The sequence below is a fragment of the Prionailurus viverrinus genome, chromosome C2 (assembly GCF_022837055.1).
Source record: "Prionailurus viverrinus isolate Anna chromosome C2, UM_Priviv_1.0, whole genome shotgun sequence".
Taxonomy (NCBI): domain Eukaryota; kingdom Metazoa; phylum Chordata; class Mammalia; order Carnivora; family Felidae; genus Prionailurus; species Prionailurus viverrinus.
This window is the reverse complement of record NC_062569.1, coordinates 146,405,285-146,427,310: the sequence shown is the minus strand read 5'-3', so window position 1 is coordinate 146,427,310 and position 22,026 is coordinate 146,405,285. Positions and strand designations below refer to the sequence as shown.

The window sequence follows — 22,026 nt, the reverse complement described above, 5'->3', positions numbered from 1 at the left end:
CCTCGTGAACGTATACTTTAAATTCAACTGATTGAGAATTCAATGGTAATTCCTACCACCCCAAATTAATTTCCTTAGGAAATCTGTGATCATTGGTTTCAGCAGCCCTCTGCTGGTAATACCACAGGGCCTTGTGCGATGTGAATACTCTCCTGGATTTCAAAGTGGAGGGTTCTGGGGTTTATTACGGAGGGAAGGGAGCCTTATGGCCAGTTAAAACTTTTCTTGAGATGCTGATGCCCAGAGAACAGGGGGCAGCTTGTCTGTGATGTTATGACCAGGGAACTTGGACCCTTCAGTGAGCGGGTTAATTGCATTGCTTCAGTTTCTAAGAGGAAAACTGGGCTCTGGGATGAGCACACTCTTCTCCCCCATGGTGGTGTTCTCAACTTCCTCTTTTATTTGGAATCTGGAGAATGTTTTTCATAGAAACAATGTTACCGGGGTGACTGTTTCCCAGGTTACTTCTAAAGGCCAAGGGAACCCACATGTCGATTCGCTGGAGCCAGCACAGCATGTTGAGAAGATCAGATGGACAGAGTTTTCACCTGGCTTGCCCTGTGCCTGCAGTTGTGAGCTCGCTGCCCGTCCTGCTGAGCCTGAGCTTCCTTGTCCATTGGGTGGGGGTAATACCGGTTAGTGTGAGAAAAAGAAGTGATGAATGAGTGTATTAGTTTCCTAAGCCACAGACTTGGTGGCTTAAAACAACACAAGTTGATTCTCTCCTAGTTCTGTAGGCCACAAGTCTAAAATCAGTTATCACTGGCTCAAAATCAGAATTGTTGGCAGGGCCACACCCCCTCTGAGGCTCTCAGGAGAACGTGTTCCTTGTCCCTTCCAGCTCTAGTGGCCGCCAGTGTTCCTTGGCTGGTGGCTGCGTCGCTCAGTCTCTGCCTCTGTGCTCACATTCCTGTCTTCCTTTCTCTGTGTCCTTCTATCTGTGAAGTCTCCCTCGGCCTCCATTTCATTCGGATGCGAGTGATTGCCTTTTGGTAAAGATCCTTAACTCCATCAGGGGCACCTAGGTGGCTTGGTCAGTTAAGCGGCCAGCTGTTGGTTTCAGCTCAGGTCATGATCTCATGGTTCATGGGTTCGAGCCCTACATTGGGTTCCTGACAGTGTGGAGCCTACTTGGGATTCTCCTTCTGCGCCCCGCACCACCCCCCCCCCCCCCCCCCCCCCGCCCCGGGCCCCTCCTCTGCTCATGCTCGCTGTCTCTCTCTCTCAAAATAAATAAATAAACTTCAAAAAAAAGATCCTTAATTCAGTTGTATTTTTTATCATATGAGGTTCTGGGGTTTAGGGTCTGGGTCTATCTGGGGGGTACATTCCTTCTGGGATGAGGGAAAAAAGGTAATAGTGTTCTCCATCAGTGTTTTTATGTGATGGGATTGCCTGGAGATACTTGAGATCCAGCGATGGAGCAGGGAACTGTTTTGGCTTTAACGCTCATGAGTGTTTAAGCCGTTGGCTCAGTGCCTGGTACAGAAAGATGCCCCATATACACTAACTTAGCTTTCTGAGAATGTTCTGCTGTGCTGCTCTGACTCTCACTCCTTTCCATTCTGATTTCCTTTTGTCCTCCTCCTCCTCCTCCTCCTCCTCCTCCTTTTTTCCAAATCCTTTGTGGGTGCCAATAGTGTGATGGGTTTTGCAGAGTTGGGACTTGGGATCAGTGGCTCTGATGAGGCAAGAGGACGTCCTAGGAGATATGTTAATCACATTTAGGCAATTCCCTTCCTTGGTGAGCCTGTGGGGATGACTCAGCCCTACCGTTCCCATGGAGCCAGCGAAGACCCCTTCGAGGACATAAGCTGGTGTTGTTCCCAATATTTCCTGGGTGTCTTTTTTACCTGCCCACGGCAGCTAACCTTGTACGATGGCCATGACCTGGAGCCTTGGATTCGTTTTTCCCATGTCCCACGACAGTTCTGACCAACCCTCCTTTTATTCTACGGGATTCCTGGGTGTTGCCGCCATCGTGTGCCTGAACACAGAGGTGGAGGTTTGGTGGCCTGTAGTTCACACAGAGCCCTTTCCGGTTCTAGAAGAGATTCATTAGGTGAATTCAACAAGCTTGTGTTTCTGTGGTGCCTCCCTTGTGCCAGGCTCTGAGGGCCTTCCAAAGATTGAGCCCCGAAGCTATGTAGGTAAAGTGTCGATTATGACTGTGGCAGTGGGTGCCAGGCTTGAGCAGGCGTCAGAACCACCTGGAGCTTGTTAAAGCACCAACTCTGGCTCCTAGTTCCTGGGGTGGAGTGCCAGAATTTTGGTGCTGCTGGTTCGGGGACCACACTTGGAAAATCACCGTGTAGTGGGCTCATGGAGGACAGAGCACCTAACTCAACGCGGAGGTCAGGAGGGCTTCCCAGAGGTGGGGTTTTTCAGCTGGGCTTAGGATGAGTCTGATTTTCCTAAAATGGACAAAAGAGGACGGGGCATTTCGGGTGTCAGGGGTGTGTGTGTGTGGCAAGGTAGGGAATGGAATGGTGGGTTGTGATTTTGGAGGGGTTCCCTGTGGCTGGATTGTGAAGAAATGGGGAAAAATAGAGAACTAAGCATAAGACTTTTTTTTTTTTGGTTGGTCGAGGGCATGTGCATCTAGAGTTTCTGTAAACGTGTAGTTACGTCTCTGGAAAGCTAAGAAAGAGTGTCCTCTGGCAAAGAGTTGCCAAATCAGGCGAGGTCCTTCCGACTGTATCTTGTGTCGGGATGCCGAAGTGAGTTTGGAAACTACCTGTATGTGTGTGATAGAAATAAGGAGAGCTGGAAGCAAGAAGTAATGGGATTCTATCTCCCTTTCCATCTCTCCCATCGTCCAACACAGGCTCTCTTCTTGGAACAAAGTTGGCTCTGTCTTGTGGTCCCACCCAGCCTCAGGCTCCAGGAGGTCTGTTTCTTGCAAGGAGAGGGCAGCTCAGCCACCCCAGCAGGGACACACCCATACCTGTAGACCACAGCTGTTCAAATCCTGAAGGACTTAAGGATCATAGTTGTTTCAAAATTGAAATCAAGATGGGTTTTTATTTCCTTTCTGCCTTGTAACTTAACCATTTTCAGCCGGCCCTGAGCAGTTGGTGGCTCACCTTTAGAACCCCGGAAGCAAGAACCTGGAATTTGCAAATTCTCTCGTTCAACCAGTTTGGTTGGATAATTGCCTTTTCAGTCAAAAACAGTTTTTACTTTCTTTAGTCCTGGGTTAGCATTACCATTTGGGGCCAACAACTTTGGTTCTACAGTCTGTTCTTAATTTCAACTCTCAGATTGTGAGGTAGAAAGAATTGGGGAAGTGTGTGTGTGTGGGGGGGGGAGGGGACGGGGAAGGGTGGGATCAGAGCATGTTTTGAGATACAATGGGATATTCCCCCCCCCCCACCTCAGAAATGTCCCTCTGTTGCAATCCTTTGGGGGGAATGTGCTGGAACCTTGTTTTTGCAGGCAGATCTGGTTTGATGTAAAGAAAATAGCCCACAGGCATGATTCCTATACAAGAGACTCCTTTAAAATCAGAATTTTACTCTTCCATACTCTTCCAGTACCATCTGGTTTCTAAGGAGCTTATACTGACAGTTTGATCCCACTGCTAAATAACTGGGAAGGAATGACTAGGACAGGGAGGGTGAGACCCTGTAAGTTACCCTCTTGGGGGGGCCGTGCTGTCGTGATTGAGAGTTTGCATTGTAATGGATGTTAACTCGACTTAACCAGGGGATCATTTTGCAATACAGGCGTATATTGAATCGGTATGTTGTATACGTGAAACTTCCGTGTTACACGTCAATTATATCTCAATTAAAAAATTCATTTAGAAAACTTTGCACTTTAGCAAGGAAACTTCAGAAGGAACTCTGCTTAATAATGACCATGGGCATCTGAGATAGAAAATTGAGAGATCAATTAAAGCAGCATGGTCTAGTGGGAAGGAGCATGGAGCTCAGTTGCGTGGGCGTGAATGGTGGCCCGTCACGTTGGGCTAGTGGCTTCTCAGGGTCTTAGTTTTCTTATCCAGAAGATGGGTGTAAAATAGTTCATCTGTCTCATAGGGTTGTTGTGAAGATTAATTGAGTTAATATTTATGAAGAGCTTAAAATAGGGTCTGGTGCATGGCACTCACATGTGTATGGTGCCTGTGTATAAATGTTTATTAACCAAATCAATTTCTAGAGGATAAGAATGATGAAAAGAAGTTAGATTTTACTAACTTTTTAAAAAAATTTTCTTTTTTAACGTTTATTTATTTTTTTGAGACAGAGAGAGACAGAGCATGAACGGGGGAGGGTCAGAGAGAGAGGGAGACACAGAATCCGAAACAGGCTCCAGGCTCTGAGCTTTCGGCACAGAGCCCAACATGGGGCTCGAACTCACTGACCGTGAGATCATGACCTGAGCCGAAGTCGGACGCTCCACCGACTGAGCCACGCAGGCGCCCCTAGATTTTACTAACTTTCTTGAACAGAGCTGTTAGCCCTCTGGAAACCCTACGTTGTCTTTAAGTGTCCAAGCTTATGTGGTTTGTTTTAGAGCATTCAAGTTTCTCTGTGTTGAGAGAAGATTGTCTTAGACTTTGGAAAAGAAAAGAAAGCCCTAAGAGTTGTCCTCAGAATTTAGTTTAAGTTAAATATTTTTGGGGAAAAAAAGAGCATGAAGAGTCTTGCAGAGAGGGTCCTGTCCCTGGTTTTCAGACTGGGTTGTAAGGCACGTGTTGGTTTATGTGGGGCTGTTGCATTTAAAAAACTGCAGTAGAATAGAGAATTCCAGTGGATCCCACAGAAGGAAGGCAGGTATCTTGTAAAAGCTTTTATTGTGTTACATACCTGGGTGCCCGTAACAGGTTGCCATGTGAACTTTCTTACCATGGACTGCAGTTTACCATTGGGCCCTGACTTACAACCCTCTTTTGTATCCACGGGGCTGCGAGAGTGCCTCTTGTCTGTTTCTGCCAGCCACTGCCCACTGCCCGTCAGTTTCATATGGATTCTCAGATTAGATTTATTTTCTTATTATGTTTATTTATTTTTGAGACAGAGAGAGTGGCAGAGTGTGAGCAGGGGAGGGGCAAAGAAAGAGGGAGACACAGAATCTGAAGCAGGCTCCAGGTTCCGAGTGGTCAGCACAGAGCCCGACGCGGGGCTCGAACCCACGGACTGTGAGATACTGACCTGAGCTGAAGTCGGACGCCTAACCGACTGAGCCACCCAGGCGCGCGCCCCACAGATTAGATTCTCTTAAAAATATTTTCCCCTTGCTCCGGCAGCCAGGTGTAAACTTGGGATTTTTAATTATTTTGGAGTGCTTCATTAGTACTATTAAATTTTTCTTTTTGCTCTCCTCTGCCTGGAAAATTTGGTAAATTTTGGGGTTGCACGTGATCAGTCCAGGATGGGAGGGGCCCGATGAAGGATTTTTAGGGATGTTACATACAACCGAGAGAAGCATGCCTTGGTGACATAACTCTTTGTGAGGATTGATGAAATCCCTTACGGCCTGGACTCCGTGGGCCAGGCATACGGTGTTTTACAACAGTACCTCATTTGATTTTTATAACAGGAGTAGCTGGATATTATGATGATGATGATTATTACCCTGTTTTTTACAGATGAAGCAAACCCAGACTCCAAGGGCAGGCCTTGGCCAGGGCGGGGTGGCTGCTAAGTGACAGAGTGGGGATCTGAGCTCAGGCATTTTGGCTATTGAGACAGTGCTGATAATCACTCTGCTATGCTGTGTCGTAAATCATTTTCTGAATTTTATTAAAAGCTAATTGTTTTGATTGAGCCTTTCTGTGTATTGCTAAGTGGCTTCAGGAGACCTCACCTTCATTGTCAGCAAACTGCTCAACTCAGGGTTCCTAGGCCTTAGTTCCTGGGCTTGCGTCACTAAGGTATCACAAACCGGGTGACTTAGTAACAACACACAGTTCTGGAGACGAGGGCTCCAAGATCAAGGTGTGGTAGGGCCTTGTTCCCTCTGAAGATTGTAGGGGTTAATCTGTTCGTGCCTCTCTCCTAGATTAAATCCTTGGAGCTGGCAATCCATGGAGCTGCTTGGTTTATAGGTCTGTCACTCCAGTCTCTGCCTCCGTAGCCACATGGCCTTCTCTCCTCCTGTCTTTGTCCCTTCTTACAAGGAGACTAGTCATATTAGCTTAGGGGGCCCACTTCACTCCAGTACCTCCTTAGCTAATCACATCTGCAATGACCCAATCGAAATGTCAACAATTTCCAAACATGGTCACTGTTAGGGGCTAATTGTGACCCCCCCCCCCCCCTCCTTGCCATTCATGTGTTGAAGCCTTAATCCCCAGTACTTCAGACTGTGACTATGTTTAGAGATGAGGCCTTTATTATTATTATTATTGGTGTTTATTTATTTTGAGAGAGCGTGCACACAAGCAGGGGAGGGGCACAGAGAGATAGGGAGACACAGGATCCGAAGTGGGCTCTACGCTGACAGCAGACAGCCCGATGCAGGTTCGGAACTCACGAACTGTGAGATCATGACCCGAGCTGAAGTCGGACACTTAACCACCTGAGCCACCCAGGCACCCCTAGAGATGGAGCCTTTAAAGAGGTAAGTAAGTTAAAAGGGTGACCCTAGCACTTGTACCCCAATGTTTATAGCAGCACTCTCAACAATAGCCAAATGATGGAAAGAGCCTAAATGTCCATCAACTGATGAATGGATAAAGAAATTGTGGTTTATATACACAATGGAGTACTACGTGGCAATGAGAAAGAATGAAATATGGCCCTTTGCGGCAACGTGGATGGAACTGGAGAGTGTGATGCTAAGTGAAATAAGCCATACAGAGAAAGACAGATACCATATGGTTTCACTCTTATGTGGATCCTGAGAAACTTAACAGAAACCCATGGGGGAGGGGAAGGAAAAAAAAAAAAAAGAGGTTAGAGTGGGAAAGAGCCAAAGCATAAGAGACTCTTAAAAACTGAGAACAAACTGAGGGTTGATGGGGGGTGGGAGGGAGGGGAGGGTGAGTGATGGGTATTGAGGAGGGCACCTTTTGGGATGAGCACTGGGTGTTGTATGGAAACCAATTTGACAATAAACTTCATATATTGAAAAAATAAATAAATAAAAGGGTGGCCCTAGAGTCGGTCCTAATCCAGTCCAGTTGGTGTTCTTATGAGTTGGAAGTTTGGACACACACACCGATATCACGATGCTCTCTCACACACACAGGCCTCAGGAGAAACCGGTCCCATCAACACGGTGATCCTAGATGTCCAGCCTCCAGAACTGTGAGAAAGCAGATTTCGGTTGTTAAACACCCAGTCTGCGGTACTTGGTTATGCCAGCCTCCCCGCACACCTGTCACATTCACGGGCCGTAGGGGTGAGGACGTTAACATGTGGGGGACACAACCGAACCCATAGTGCTGGGGCTTGATTCTGCCTCCCAGATTAGGAGGTCCTCCGATGACCCTGCCTCATGGGATGCTGGTTCTGCTGTGGGCTTCCATGGAAGGCAGCTCTTCACCTCTTCCCTTGCCTGGGCACTAACATACCCGCTCCAGATAAAGGAGGAGGAGCCTGGGGGTGGCTGGGTACGCAGAGGTTGCAGCCACCTCATCCACCAAGTTTGCAGGCTTGAGGGGCCCAGGGGAGCTTGCTGACCGCAAGAACTGTCATTCTAGGCCGTTCGGCCTCTCGAGGGAGAGGAGCGGGTATGTATGTAGTGGTCCTGCAGGGGAAGAACCTCCACTCCTATCCCCTTTCAGGATGATCTTTTGGGGACGCCTGGGTGGCTCTGTCGGTTAAGCGTCCGACTTCGGCTTGGGTCATGGTCTCCCAGTTGGTGGGTTTGAGCCCCGCGTCGGGCTCTGTGCTGACATCTTGGAGCCTGGAGTCTGCTTCGGATTCTGTGTCTCCCTCTCTCTGTCTCTGCCGCTCCCCCACTTGGGCTCTGTCTCTGTCTCTCAAAAATAACTAACTAACTAACTAACTAACTAAATAAATAAATGTAAAAAAAATTTAAAGATGATCTTCTGATGGCTCAGACAAAGCTCTGGGGATGGGTCTGGCGCTCACTCTTGGCCAGTCCCCTTCCTCACCCTGCCCCTCATTGCCCCGCCTCCCTCTTCTCTCCCCACCCCCCCCACTCCTCGCCCTACCTCTTCTCCCTGCCCCATGCCTTCTCACCCTGTCTCCTTACCTTGCCTCTCCCCTCCCCTCCTCCTCTCCTCCCCTTCCCTCCTCTCCCCTTCCTTCCCCCCCTCCTGCTCCCCTCCCCTCCCATCCCTGCCTCTCCTCTCAGGTCCCACTGGAGAATGGGAGAGGCACGTCTCCCCTGGGGAAGGGGATGAGCCATCGCTATGAGAAGCCTGGTTATTTTTGCTTCCTGCCTGGGTGTGGGCGTTTGTGTTGACAGTGGCGGGGGAGGCGGTGACGGGCGCTGGAACAGTTGGGTGCCCGTGGAGCCCGTGGGAGGCAATGCCTGTGCCAGGCAGGTGACTTAGCCCTCACGTGGCTCCTGGGGCCTTGCGGAACTCTAGGGGGAGCTGGATTTGCTCCTCTCGTCTGGGGGTCCCATTCCCTCCTCCATGTCACATGCGGGGGCAGGGGGCTGCCTGATGTCACCCACCCCCAACAGACTCATGGGGTGCAGACGTGGCTAAGTGGGTGATTCTCACTGGGGTGGCATCTCAGCAGGGAGGGTTTGGTGTCTGTCCTGACTCTTGCCCAGTGCTCTCCAACCATTATCTCCATCAAATATGCTTCTAGTACATTCAGACATAAATCCTGGGGAATATCAGTGAGCTTACTCTGACCGCACCCCGGATGGGGGTGGCTCTCAACTCAGCACTGCCTGCGTAGAAATATGTATTCATTGGGGTGCCTGTGGGTGGCTCAGTGGGTTAAGCAGCTGACTTCAGCTCAGAGCATGATCTCGCGGTTCGTGAGTTCAAGCCCCGCATCGGGCTCTGTGCTGACAGCTCAGAGCCTGGAGCCTGCTTCGGATCCCGTGTCTCCCTCTCTCTCTGCCCATCCCTCACTGTGCTGTCTTTCTCTGTCTCAAAAATGAATAAATGTTAACAAAAATAAAAAAGAAATACGTGTTCATTATATTGGGGTAGGGGGCAGAGTAGGTTACTAGCGTTTAGCCCAGTTTACTAAACGTCCTGCGGTGTTGTCACACCCGAGTGCAAGTGCCGGTTCCGTGTCGCCCTCCTGGGTGGGTTGGAAAAGACCCCGGGAATGCTGAAATCCAGATCCTGTCAGTATTAGTCTCCCTGGTGTCTAAGGCACCCTGCTCATTCAGCAGATTTGGCAACTGAGATTCAGGTCAACGGGCCTGGATCGTAAGTGCTTATTTGCTTAGAAATTTCGAGATGAAAGTCTATTTCTCTGTCTTTCTACCTCTGTGCTCCTACCACAAGAATCCCAGTCCAGGTCTTTCCCCATGTTGCACCCTGGCTACTTTCCTGGCTGTGGTCACAAAGTACCACAAACTGGGTGTCTTAAAAGTAGACTTCTCGTCTCACAGTCCAGGAGGCTAAAGTCCGGAACGAAGGTAGTGGCAGAATCATGCCCCCTCGAAGGCTCTAGGAAAGAACGCTTCATTGCTCCTTTCTGGCCTCCGGTGGCCCCAGCTTTGCCCACCTTCTCCTGCCTGTAGCTGTGTCACATCAGTCTCTGCCTCCATCTTGCTATGCCCTTCCCCCTGGGTCTGTCTCTTGCCTCTAAACATTCTCTTTTTATAAAGACACCCGCTGTTGGATTAGGGCCCATCCTAATCCAGTGTGACCTTGTCTGAACTTGGTTACAGCTGCAAAGACCCTGTTTCCCAATAAGGTCATAGTCATGAGTACCCTGGGGTTAAGACTGAGAGATCTGTTTCTGGGGGTCAGGGTTGAACTCATAACACCCCCCCCCCCCCCCCACCATGGCCCCTGTGTTCCCACTCTACCATGGTTGCTCCGAATATGACTGATGGTAGAAGAGCGGCTGCCTGCATCGTTTTATTATTGTGTATCTGTTACCCTCTTCGTTTGAGCTCGGAGGTATCCTTTTGATTAAGTGTCCACCCCCCACCCCTGCCCCAACTCCTTTGCTGCTGAATCTTTTTTTTGTTATTATTCTTTGCTTTGTCAGGTCTTGATGCTAGCATACTTGTATCTGGACATTCCTGTTTTGTCCCGTTCCAGGGGAAGTGCACACTCTCCCAGCGTCCTGCATGACAGTCCCCATAGAGCCCAAACAGACATTCATTCGCTCATCTTCTGATTCCTGTCTGGCCTTGTAGACTGTAAACCCTCACAAGATGGGGCACCGTGACTTTAGCTCGTGATTGATTATACTCCTGGTACCCAGGCCCAGGCCTAGCAGGTAGCTTGTGTTTTACAATGTTATTTGGAACATGGCCTGGGTGCCTCAGTCGGTTGAGCATCCGACTTCGGCTCAGGTCGTGATCTCACGGTTAGGGGCACCTGGGTGGCTCAGTCGGTTAGGTGTCCGACTTCGGCTCAGGTCATGATCTCGAGGTTCGTGAGTTCGAGCCCCGCGTCGGGCTCTGTGCTGACTGCTCGGAGCCTGGAGCCTGCTTGGGATTCTGTGTCTCCCTCTCTCTCTGCCCCTCTCCTGCTCACACTCTGTCTCTCTCTCTCTCTCTCTCTCTCTCTCAAAAATAAATAAACATTAAACAAAATTTAAAATGTTATTTGGACAGGGGTGCCTGGGTGGCTCAGTGGGTTAAGCGTTGGGACTTCAGCTCAGGTCGTGATCTCACGGTTTGTTGGTTCAAGCCCCGCATCCGGCTCTCTGCCCCTCCCCAGCTTGTGCTCTGTCTCTCTCAAAATAAATAAATAAACTTAAAGAAAAGAAAAGAATAGTTGGATAAAAAGGGAGACATGCTTTTCTATCAGTTATAGTTAGGGAGAAGTGTGATGTGATTTTTAAAAGATACATGTGCCGCCAGAACAAGTTAAAAATAGAACTACTGTAAGATCCAGCAACTCCACTTGTGGGCTTACATACAAAAAAGTTGGAAGCAGACTCAGGGAGGTATTTGTGCACCCATGTTTGTAGCAGCATCGTTCACAAGGGCCAAAAGGCGGAAGCGACTTGTGTCCATTGACAGATGCGTAGGTAAGACGTATATATATGGAATCGATATTATCCAGCTTCAAAAAGGAAGGAAATTCTGACGCGTAGATGAACTTTGAGGACGTTAGTCACGTGAAATAAGGTAACCACAAAAAAGAGGAATGCTGTAGGATTCTATTTATATGAGATTTGTATGATCTAATCAGATGCAGGGAGACGTAAAGTAGAATGGGGGGCGGGCGGGGGAAGGGGGAGTTAGTGTTTAATGGGAATGGAGTTGCAGGGTTGCAAGACGGAGAGAGTTCTGGAGATGGGTGGGAGATCCAGTTGCACAACTGTGCGAATGTACTTGACGCCCCTGAAATGTACGCTTAACGATGGTTACGATGGTGAATTTTACATTCTGTGTAGTTTACCGCAATTAAAAAAATGAATATGGAAGGATGTGCGCTCACACACACACACAGATATGTGTATGTATGTGTGAAAGACGGAGGGTGGGTTTCAAGAGGGTGCTCTGGAGGAAAGGAAGGGAGATCGGAAGGGAGAGGCAGCCGGAGTCGCTGACATTGCCTGCAGGGAAGAGAAGTAGCGGGCCGGACCGGAGGGAAAAGCACCAAGGGTAGTTATCAGTACCTGGGGTTATAATCAGAGCTCTGTCTCCAGCTAGCTGTGGGATCTTGAGCAAATCAATGGTTTCCTATCGTGGGCATCCGCTTTTAAAAGGAGCTGGTATAGTAACCTCTGAAGATCTTTCCAGCTCAAAAGCTTCAGAGGTTTTAAGCATCTAACAAGGTAATGCTGATTCACTGAGGTTTCTCACAGTTCTTTGCAACTGCTACACTCGGTGTGTGCTCTCCTAATTCTGCTGGCTCCAGAGTGTGTCTGTTTAAAGCAATCATCCTTTGGTTAGGAATTCCTGGTGATTTTAATGGCACCCATTAGTTTGGCTTAAGAAGAATACGTTCATTTATTTCCCCCCCTTAATCTCTCTTTGTTCCTATCCATTTGCCGGGTCTTCTGATTTCAAGAGTACCTTGGTCCTTTTTCTTTCTTTTAACATTTATGCATGTTGGGCTTGTATTCTAATTATTTCATGCTGACAGTAGCATCTCTTGTATATCGCTAAGCTTTTGCATGTGTGATATTGCATCCTTATGGCAACACGGTGAGGTCAGTTCATGGTCTCTGTTTTATAGACAAGGAAGCTGAGTGGTTAAGTACCTCGCTTGGCCTTGAGGTCACCCAGCTAATCAGTGGTTGAGCTGTGATTGTCACCCAGCTAATCAGTGGTTGAGCTGTGAGAACAACTTGGGTTGTTCTCATGGGATACTGCCCCGGGCGCCTTCAGTCCTTGTTCCTTGGGTATCCTGGGTCCTTTTATGGCATCGACTATTTTTATTTTTGGTACTTCTAAGGTCTCTAGTACAGGCCTGTTAGAGACTAATAAACTTTTTCAAAGGTAACTTGCTCATTTCTTTTAAGAGGGATCATTCCTGTCTCACTCTGTCAGGGAAGGAGTATCTGTTGTGCTGAGCCGACCACAGCAGTCAAGTTCTTAGCTACTGGGGAGAAGAGTTAGGGTCCTCTAAAAGTTTCCTTTGTGGGCGGGAGAGCAGTTATCAACCAAGTATGGGATCCAGTGGAAAATGCAGGAACACTCCTGTAACATCTGAAGAAGCAAGGATCACTCAGGGTCTGGGCCCAGAGAAGCCAAAATGGGGTGCTGCTTATTCCCTCCCGCGTAGACCTCATCAGCAACTTTTGATTGCCAGAGACGCTCACGTGGAGAAGCAGCTTTAGATCCACTGGTTTGAGTTAACCAGGAAGTAAGAGGTTTCCCAGCTTTGGAAGTTTTTGAAGTTTTTGCGTCACAGTCTTTGAAAAACTACCAGAAGAGGGCCCTCGAGTCCCGGCCACCCATAGTGCTTTCATTTCACAAACTGGCACTTTCGAACTTGGGGGGCCGGGGGCATTGTTCTCCGAGTGGCTTCGGAAAGGCCGGCTAGAGAAGTCACCCATCAGAGCCACCATCTTTCTGACAAAGTGGCAACCCATCCTTGAAGAGTATCAGGTGAATGAGTGACCCCGAGGGATTGGATTCTTTGCCCTAGGCTCACATGCCCACCTTGTGGATATGCATCTCCGGGAGGGTTAGGTCAGGCCTCTCGTGTACCTGCAAACGCAGCTAATGTTGGGCTCATCGGTTTCCTGAACAGGGCTCTGTGGTAGAGTAGTGTAGGTTGCTCTGGGATGCATTCGCAGGCAAGCAGGAGCCTGTAATTCTGCTAGCAAGTCAAGACAGACAACAGGCCAACCATCGGCTCGCTCATATCTCCCTTGAAAAGAGGGCATGCTTCCTTGGAAGATCTAGGCCCTTGTTCACGGTCAGGTTGGGCATGGCGTGAAAGGACAGACAGTGGATCTTTTGTCTGTTTGTAAGCAATCCCCGATAAGCATTCAGGATCTGCTCTGTAAAGTGGGTGAGCTGGTCCCAGCTCCTGCACTGGAATACCTGTAGTGTTCCGCATCTCAAATCATCCTTTGGGATTTGGTGTTGGAAGGGGCCAGAGTTTGGCCTTCACATTTGACAGTTGGGAAGACATCAGCTCTTTGGCACCTTGTGTGTTCTTTCATGAAGTGGGCTGTGTTAAGCTCCTCCTATATGTTCTTCCCAAAGTTGTATGCCGTCTGTCCTAGGTTTTTTCCTCCTGTTCTGTACTGGCAATGTCGCAGCCCCAGGGCCACCGAGATGCAAAGATAGCCTCCTGGAAGCTTGGGGTGGGGGCCAGGCAGGAAGTATAATCAATCATGAGTCAGATAACACCGAAAGTACTAAGCTGGAAGTCCTTACACACAGGGACCCTTGGGTCACTTTTCACATTTGCTTCATGCGCAGCAACTCTTGATTTATTGGACAGAGCCTGGGATGAGTCCTTCCAGGTGTGACGTGTGGAGTCGCTCGTCCAGAGGGTGTGTTCACACCAACCAGACTCAGCAGGCCAGACTTGTGTGGCCCGACAGGGCGAGGGCAGGCCACCCCCTGGTGGGAACAGGGGTAGAGAAGTTTTACACTTTCCCACGTAATTGATTTAACTGCTTTCCTCCTTGAGTGCATGTAATCAGGACCTGACGCTTGGATCAAAGCCCCTTGCGATGTTCATTTTGTTTGTTGAAGACTCACCTGGCACGGGTTTGGTGCTGAGTTCTGAGCAGGCCTCCTGCCACACCTGTATGTTTATGGTCGCCGGTGGCAGAGTAGGAGGCGTGCCCTGCTGGGGACAGAAAACCTGGTCAGTCCATGAACGGGAACCATTTTTGTGAGTTTTGGCCCATGCTCAGTACCTTGGTTCTCTTAGCTATAAAATGAGTGGAGAACCGATGATCTCCATGAATGAAATATTCTGATCCCAAGATTCCAGGATTCTCCTTTCTGAGATTTTTCTTTTTCCTTCTCTTTTATAGTTTCCCCCCCTTTTTTTGAATCGACTGCTGCTAAGGCAGGTTCGCCATCTTAACTCCACTAAGAGGTATGAACATGAGGATTCCTTGCTTGACTGATTGCTGCTCCTGAAATTTCCTTTGCCTTCGCTCTGATGGAGATGCTGCGAAGCCCAGGGACGGCAGGCAGCCCATGTCAGAGAGTTCTAGCACCTGCGTTAGCCGTCCTGAATAGTCAGGATCTGAGTGTACAGGGAAGCCATGAAATGCATTCAAGGGTACCCTCCAGGGTGAACCAGGAAACCCAAGACAGATTATCTGGGCAAAAAATATAAGGCAGCTTCTTGAATGGAGCAGAAACTTCTAGAACCCACCCGACCCATTATTTCAGCGTCATGTTTCCTCTTTTCTACAGCTGAAATCCTCCCCTTCCTTCTCTCTCTGCCCTAGGGCTTGGTGTGGCCCTGGTTTTGGAGGATCGTGGTGGTGCTGGAGGTAGAAACTGGTGCCTTCTTAAATCGCTTGCTTCCTGGCAGGGATTGTGGGTCCCAGAGTGTCCTCTCTGGTATATCTGCCTTCACTGTTCTCTAAGGTGGGTCACCCGGTGGACTGGTTTGGTAACCTTATTAGAACCAGCACTCCTGAGTCGTTAATTCTGCAGTTGTATTCCTCGACCATGGAAAGTTCCCCTGAGGCCTCCAGACGTCTAGGTGAAAGCTGGAAAATCTGGGGAGAATAAAATGATGTCCAAACACCACTCTTAGTGCTCACACTTAGTGAGTCTTCCTCTGCTTGAATTTTAACAGGGCTGGTACCTGGACAGACAGCCGGTTGGACCCACATATGCAAACAAGTGGCTTCTTGGTTGCAGGTAAAGACCACTTTGTGGATTTTGCGGACTCCAGCGAGAATGCCAGTTTTGTGGTGACGGAATAGCACTCTGTGTGAGTCTGTTCGGGCTGCTATAATGAAGTACCACGGACTGGTCGGCTTAAACAACAACAGACATGGGGGGCGCTGGGTGGCTCAGTCGGTTGAATGTCCGACTCTGGCTCAGGTCACCATCTCATAGTTCACGTGAGTTCGCGTCGGGTTCTGTGCTGACAGAGCCTGGAGGCTGCTTCGGATTCTGTGTCTCCCTCTCTGTCTGCTCCTCCCCTGCTCACACGCTGTCTGTCTGTCTCTCTCTCTCTCAAAAATAAATAAAGATGTAAACAAACCAACAAACAAAAAACACAACAGACATGTATGTCTCACAGTTCTGGAGGCTGCAAGTCTTGAGATCAGGGGGCCGGGCCACTCAGCTTCTGATGAAGGCCCTCTTCTGGGTTGTAGACTGCTGACTGCTGGCTGTGTCCTCGCATAGAGGAAGGGCCAGGGAGCTCTGTGGGGTCTCTTTTATAAGAGCGCTAAGCCCATTTGTGGGGGCTACCTCCTCATGACCTAAGCACCTCCCGAAGGTCACCTCCTTATTCTGTCACGTTGCGCCTTCGGATTTCAACATAGGAATTTCGGGGGATGCAAACATTCAGACCATAGCACAGGTGGATGTGAAAGGCCCCAGGAAGGGGGTGGGCTGGGGCGAGTCGGACCCGAGCCTCACTGTGCTTACTTCTGGCCGCACAGACATCCAGAAAGTGATTTTCTGCTTCAGATTGTCTCTGGGCCCCCTCTTCTCTCCATCCCGATTGACCTGTGGTTTGCTGTCAGCAGATTGTATTGCAAAAATCCAGGGCCTTCCTCACCCCAAGGTGGCCATGAGTCTTACTGAGGGGGGCGTGTTTCGGGGTCTCCTGGGAGGTGGGCCGCATGTGGGATGTGAACCAGCTTATGTGGCGATGGGGTTTGCGGTCCTGACCTTCTGCGCGGCCTTAGAAGGTCATTCTTCTCCTCCTCCTCCTCCTCCTTCTTTTTTTTAAATATGTAATTTATTGTCAGATTGGTTTCCATACAACACCCAGTGCGCATCCCAACGGGTGCCCTCCTCCGTGCCCGTCACCCGTTTTCCCCTCTCCTCCACCCCGCCCCCCCAGAAGGTCATTCTTCTTTAGCTGTGCCTTGATCCCTCTGGGAAAGTAGGAAGGGCCCCAGATGGTGGCGGCTGCTCCTGGTAGAAGAGGGGCAGGGAGGAAAAGGAGACAAAAGGAAAAAGAAAACAAAAAAAAGAACCAGGAGAACACTCCTCTTTCGCACACCGCTCTTTCTTCGCAAAGGCTTCTTACCAAAGATTGCCTTTCCTGGCGTGTTATTTGTATTTGTGAAAGTGTCCTATTTCCTCAGGGGACTCAGGAATTTCATTTTTCGTTAAAAGAGCAAGAGGAGAAAGGGATGTAGTCATTTCCTGAGCTGCCCTGACAAAGCACCACAAACTGTGTGGCTTAAAACGACGATGTGTTCCCTCACAATTCTTTCTTTCTTTTTTTCTTTCTTTCTTTTTTTTTTTTTTTTTTGTGAGGCAAAACATAGGATACTTTTATTTATTTAAAAAAAAAAATTTTTTTTTTTTCAACGTTTATTTATTTTTGGGACAGAGAGAGACAGAGCATGAACGGGGGTGGGGCAGAGAGAGAGGGAGACACAGAATCGGAAACAGGCTCCAGGCTCCGAGCCATCAGCCCAGAGCCTGACGCGGGGCTCGAACTCACGGACCGCGAGATCGTGACCTGGCTGAAGTCGGATGCTTAACCGACTGCGCCACCCAGGCGCCCCTCTTTTATTTATTTTTTAATGTAGTTTTTTAATGATACAAAAATTGCTCACTGTTTTATTTTATTTTTCCCTCACGATCCTGGAGGCTAGAAATGCAGAATCTCAAGGTGTCTGTAGCCTTGGCTCCTCCTGGAGGCTCTGTGGGACAGACTGCTCTTTGCCTTCTAGCTTCTAGTGGTGGCCGGGAGTCCTTGGAGTTCCTTGGCACGTAGGTTTGTCTCCAATCTGGGCTCTGTAGTCCATGGCTTCTTCCTTTGTATCTCTTCTCCTTTTAATTTTTTTTTTTAATGCTTATTTCTTTGAGAGAAGAGGGGAGGGGCAGAGAGAGGGGGACACAGAGGATCTGAAGCGGGCTCTGTGGTGACAGCAGAGAGCCCGATGTGGGGCTCGAATTCACCAACCACGAGATCATGACCTGAGCCAAGATCAAGAGTCAGATGCTTAGCCGGCTGAGCCACCCAGGCGCCCCATCCTTCCATTTTTTGTGATTGATGTTTTTCTCCCACTACTAGACGGGGAGCCATTGTTTTAAATTTGTGGGGAGAGGAGGACCCTCTTTTACGGAACCTATATATACCCTGCTTTCTTATATCCCTTACCCCTATTCAGATGCAAATATCAATTAATTTTTTGATTGCAGTTCATGTGGCAGTTTCAGGCACAGACACAGGCATGTGCACCCCAACAGTCCCCCACAGTACGAGACTGGAGCCGAGATCCTGGCTCAGAGCAACCACGGGCTCCCTCAAGGGAGAGAGAGGTACTGTGGGGTCCCTTGCCTGGTTTCTGACAACCAGAAAGCCAGATGAGCTCAGCCACCTTCTCAGCCTGGCTTCTCTGGACAGTATATCCTCCTGTCTTTCTACTGTTGTCTGTGAACTTGTTCAGTCCCCATGAAGTTTAACAGAAGAGTCTAGAAGTTTCATTGACCTGGACCAGTAACCATGGACCTGGTTAGAAGGTCCATTTCCCCATTCTGAATTACCTGGCTTTGCCATGCACGATCATCTTGGAAACTCTTTTTTTTTTTTTTTTTAATGTTTATTTATTTTTGAGAGAGAGAGAGAGAAAGAGAGAGACAGAGCATGAGTGGGGGAGGGGCAGAGAGAGGAAGACACAGAATCCGAGCTGTCAGCATAGAGCCTGATGCGGGGCTTGAACCCACGAACTGTGAGATCAGGACCTGAGCTGAAGTCGGACGCTTAGCCAGCTGAGCCACCCAGGTGCCCCATATTGGAAATTCTTTTTTTTTTTTTTTTTAATAATTTTTTTAAAACTGAGTTGAGTCCTCAGCAGCTTTTTTTTTTTTAAAGTTTATTTATTTTTGAGACAGAGACAGAGCATGAACGGGGGAGGGGCAGAGAGAGAGAGGGAGACACAGAATCGGAAGCAGGCTCCAGGCTCTGAGCCATCAGCCCAGAGCCCGACACGGGGCTCGAACTCATAGACCACGAGATCGTGACCTGAGCTGAAGTCGGATGCTTAACTGACTGAGCCACCCAGGCGCCCCCCCCCCCCCCCCCATCTTGGAAATTCTTAAAAAATAGTTGCACGGATCCAAGAGTGTCTTCAGTGATGCAACCACTGGATGGCTTGCTGGCCGTTATCTGCAGGGATGGTGGCTGCCAATGAAGATGCTGTTTATGTTTGGGTCTGTCCCGCTGAGGAGTGGGTTTGCACCGGCTCCCAGTGCTGTTCACCAGGGCATAGCAGGTTGTGGCATCAGAGGCAGGACAGGCATGCCATGTGTCAGATGATTAAATCTTAGATTGGGGAATCTGAGCTTGGAGAACAGGGCTATGGGGAATCGTCTGTTGTAAGTAGATTACATAGTTTATTTTAGGGGACATTTCTATCCAGTTTAGGCTGAAACTTGATAGAATGTGCTTTCCTAAGCCCTCAGCTCTACTTGTCTGGAATGAGCCCTTTATAAGCAGGCAGCTGTCCAAGCATGGCGGCCCGTGGGGTCACATCTGGGTAGCACCCTGCCAAGTGGCTTTAATCCTGTTTGCTATATTTCCCTGGCCTAAGTTACCCCAAACCATATGCCTTTACTATTATTTTCCTCTAATGTTTTTAAAGGTCATTTTATTTTATTTGCATATTTGACTAGGTAACACACTGACATGATTCAAAATTCAAAATATGTAAGAGTTTAAAATGAGAAGTTTCCCTTCCCCCCGACTCCCAGCTACCCCATTCTTCCCGACAGAGAAGCTCTGTGATGTTTCTAGTTTCTTAGGAGTCATTACAGGTGTATTACACACAAATGATTGCATATGGTGGATGTGTATCTGTAAATCTGTATCTGTATCTATATGTCTTTTTCCTCTCCACCTCTTACACAGATGATAACATTCCATACATTCCATTCTGCATGGATTTTTTTTTTTATTCACTTAACATCAGGTTTCAAAGATCTTAATCGCTATATAAATAGCTCTCTCATTCTTGTAACTATTTGTTTTACAGTTATTTTAAACTTACAGAAGAGTTGCAATAATACTGTAAGAAACTTTCATATACCCTTTACTCGAATTCACCAATTTCTGCATTTTGCACTGTTTGCATTATAATTTGTACTCCATGTATGTGAGTACCTAGCACCCACATTTGCCCTTGCACACATTTATCCTTACGCAGATTTACACACATACATACACATTTTTATTTTGGGATCCATTTGAGAGTGTGTTGGGAGCATCATGTCCCTTGCTGTGTGAGTTCTTCAGTGTCGTTCCTAAGAACAAGGACATCCTCACACATACTCATCCTTTAATCCCATTGTACTTTAATTGCACTTTTGTCCAAGTCTCATTTTATGGTTAGGTGGGTGTATGTTTTTTTGTTAATTTTTAGGACTTCTTTTTTTTAATTAAATTGTTTTTTAATTTACTTTTGAGAGACAAAGTATAAGCGGGAGAGGGGCAGAGAGAGAGAGGGAGACACAGAATCTGAAGCAGGCTCCAGGCGTTGAGCTGTCTGCGCAGAGCCCGACGTGGGGCTCGAACCCATGAACCACGAGATCATGACCTGAGCTGAAGTTGGACGCTTAACCAACTGAGCCGCCCAGGCACCCCTCCATTTCCAATGACACCTCTCTCATGAGTCTTTGCTGAAATTCTCAACTTAAGACCTTTTTCTTTTAAAGTCCTCTGCCATCTCATATGTTAATATCTTTGTTTGTGTGCCTTATGTTAAATATTTGTGCATTTACCCCTCTTATACCTCTTGCTTTCTCATTAGATTACCGTTTCTTAGGAGGGTAAATCCATTCTCCTTCCCACTCTCCCTTATTTCTTGTGTTCCAGAAAGAATCCCAGTGCCACTTGGGCTGTGTCTGAAACATAGTTGAATTCTCTACAGACCAGCCCTGCACGTGGTATGGAGTTGACCCTCAGACATTTGCAGTTTCAAGTACTGGAGATGTCTGGGAATGGTCGTATATGCATTAGCAGCTCAAAACAACTTCGTTAAAAGACGTACATACGTTAACTATCAACTTCATTAAAAAGGCAACTTCATTAAAACACACCTTATGGATCTTTATTGACCAAATTCTCTTGTCTTTTTTTTTTTTTTAAGCTTATTTGTGTATTGAGAGAGAGAGAGAGAGAGAGAGAGAGAGAGAGAGAGAGAGAGAGAAAGAGAGAGCAGGAGAGGGGCAGAGAGAGAAGGAGAGGGAGAGAATCCCAAGCAGGTTCTGCACTGAGAGTGTGGAGCCCAGCACGGAGCTCAAACTCACCAACCATGAGATCGTGACCTGAGCTGAAATGAAGAGTCGGATGCTTAACTAACTGAGCCACCCGGGCACCTCTCTCCTGTCTTTTCATCGGGCACATGTGCACTTCTGTTTGGAACCAGCATATGTGTGTGTGTGTGTGTGTGTGTGTGTGTGTGTGTGTATTGTGGATGCCTGGATTTTTTTCTCACTTAGCTTTTCATATATACATATTAAAGTCATTCTTTTTAATGCTTAGGTAGTTTCAGGAAACTTGTTTGTGAAGAATAAAGTTACAGGCACATAGAAGAGAGATTTTCTTTCTAGTCAAATGGTGTTATCACTTCTTCTGTGTCTGTTTTCTGAGGATAGAGAGCCTTACATGAAATTCGTATCTTTAGCAAGATGATTTATGTACTGACTATTATCTACCACTTATGGCTCTCACCAGCCTCCATTCCCGAACAAATTACTTTGGAAATTTTCCTTCCCCAAGCCTTACAGATTCATGAGTCAGTTTATTTAAAGTCTAAATTTGGGGAGGACTTTTAGCAGCTGGTAGTCTATGAATTGCTAAAGCAGAAGAGAGAAAATGTGTAAGGTCTTTGGGATTCTGGCTTGCACTGCTCTTCTCGGGTGGCCATAGAACACCTATTTCTCTGTCCTGAATACGTCTTAAAGGAGGTCAGCTGCTTAACCTCTGCTGGAGTGAGCGATAGACAGAGTGTGGAGGATGCAGAGTTGGGAAACAGATTGGTGATTGACAGGAAGTCATTATGAAAGTTCTTGTCACCTATCCTCTCACTGACTTACTGGGGATATGGTGCCAATGATCTGACTCATTCTCTTTTGGCCTTAAGGTGTTAGTAAGATCCCAGATGCTTAGTAATGAATGCTAGTTAGAATGTGTGTGTGTGTATATATATATATTTTTTTTGGAGAGGGAGAGGGCACAAGTGAGTGAGGGGCATGGGGACAGAGAGAGAGGGAGAGAGAGAGAGATTCCCACAAGGGGCAGAGACAGAGGGGGAAAGAGAGAAGTGGGGCTTACCTCTTCGAGCTCATGAAGCAGGGCTCCAACTCATGAACCGT

At 47.9% G+C, this 22,026-nt stretch overlaps 1 protein-coding gene across 3 annotated transcripts in view; it reads left to right on the top strand.

Annotated features, from left to right (window-relative positions):
- Positions 1 to 22,026, top strand: part of TIAM1 (TIAM Rac1 associated GEF 1) — a 396,054-nt gene that overhangs the window by 36,614 nt on the left and 337,414 nt on the right. Inside the window, exon 2 of one of the 3 annotated variants that reach the window (XM_047874689.1) lies at positions 15,311 to 15,375. The exons of the other annotated variants lie outside the window; for them this stretch is intronic. The gene's annotated coding sequence lies outside the window, so the exon portion shown is untranslated. The remainder of the gene's footprint in view (positions 1 to 15,310; positions 15,376 to 22,026) is intronic. 3 annotated transcript variants of the gene reach the window in all.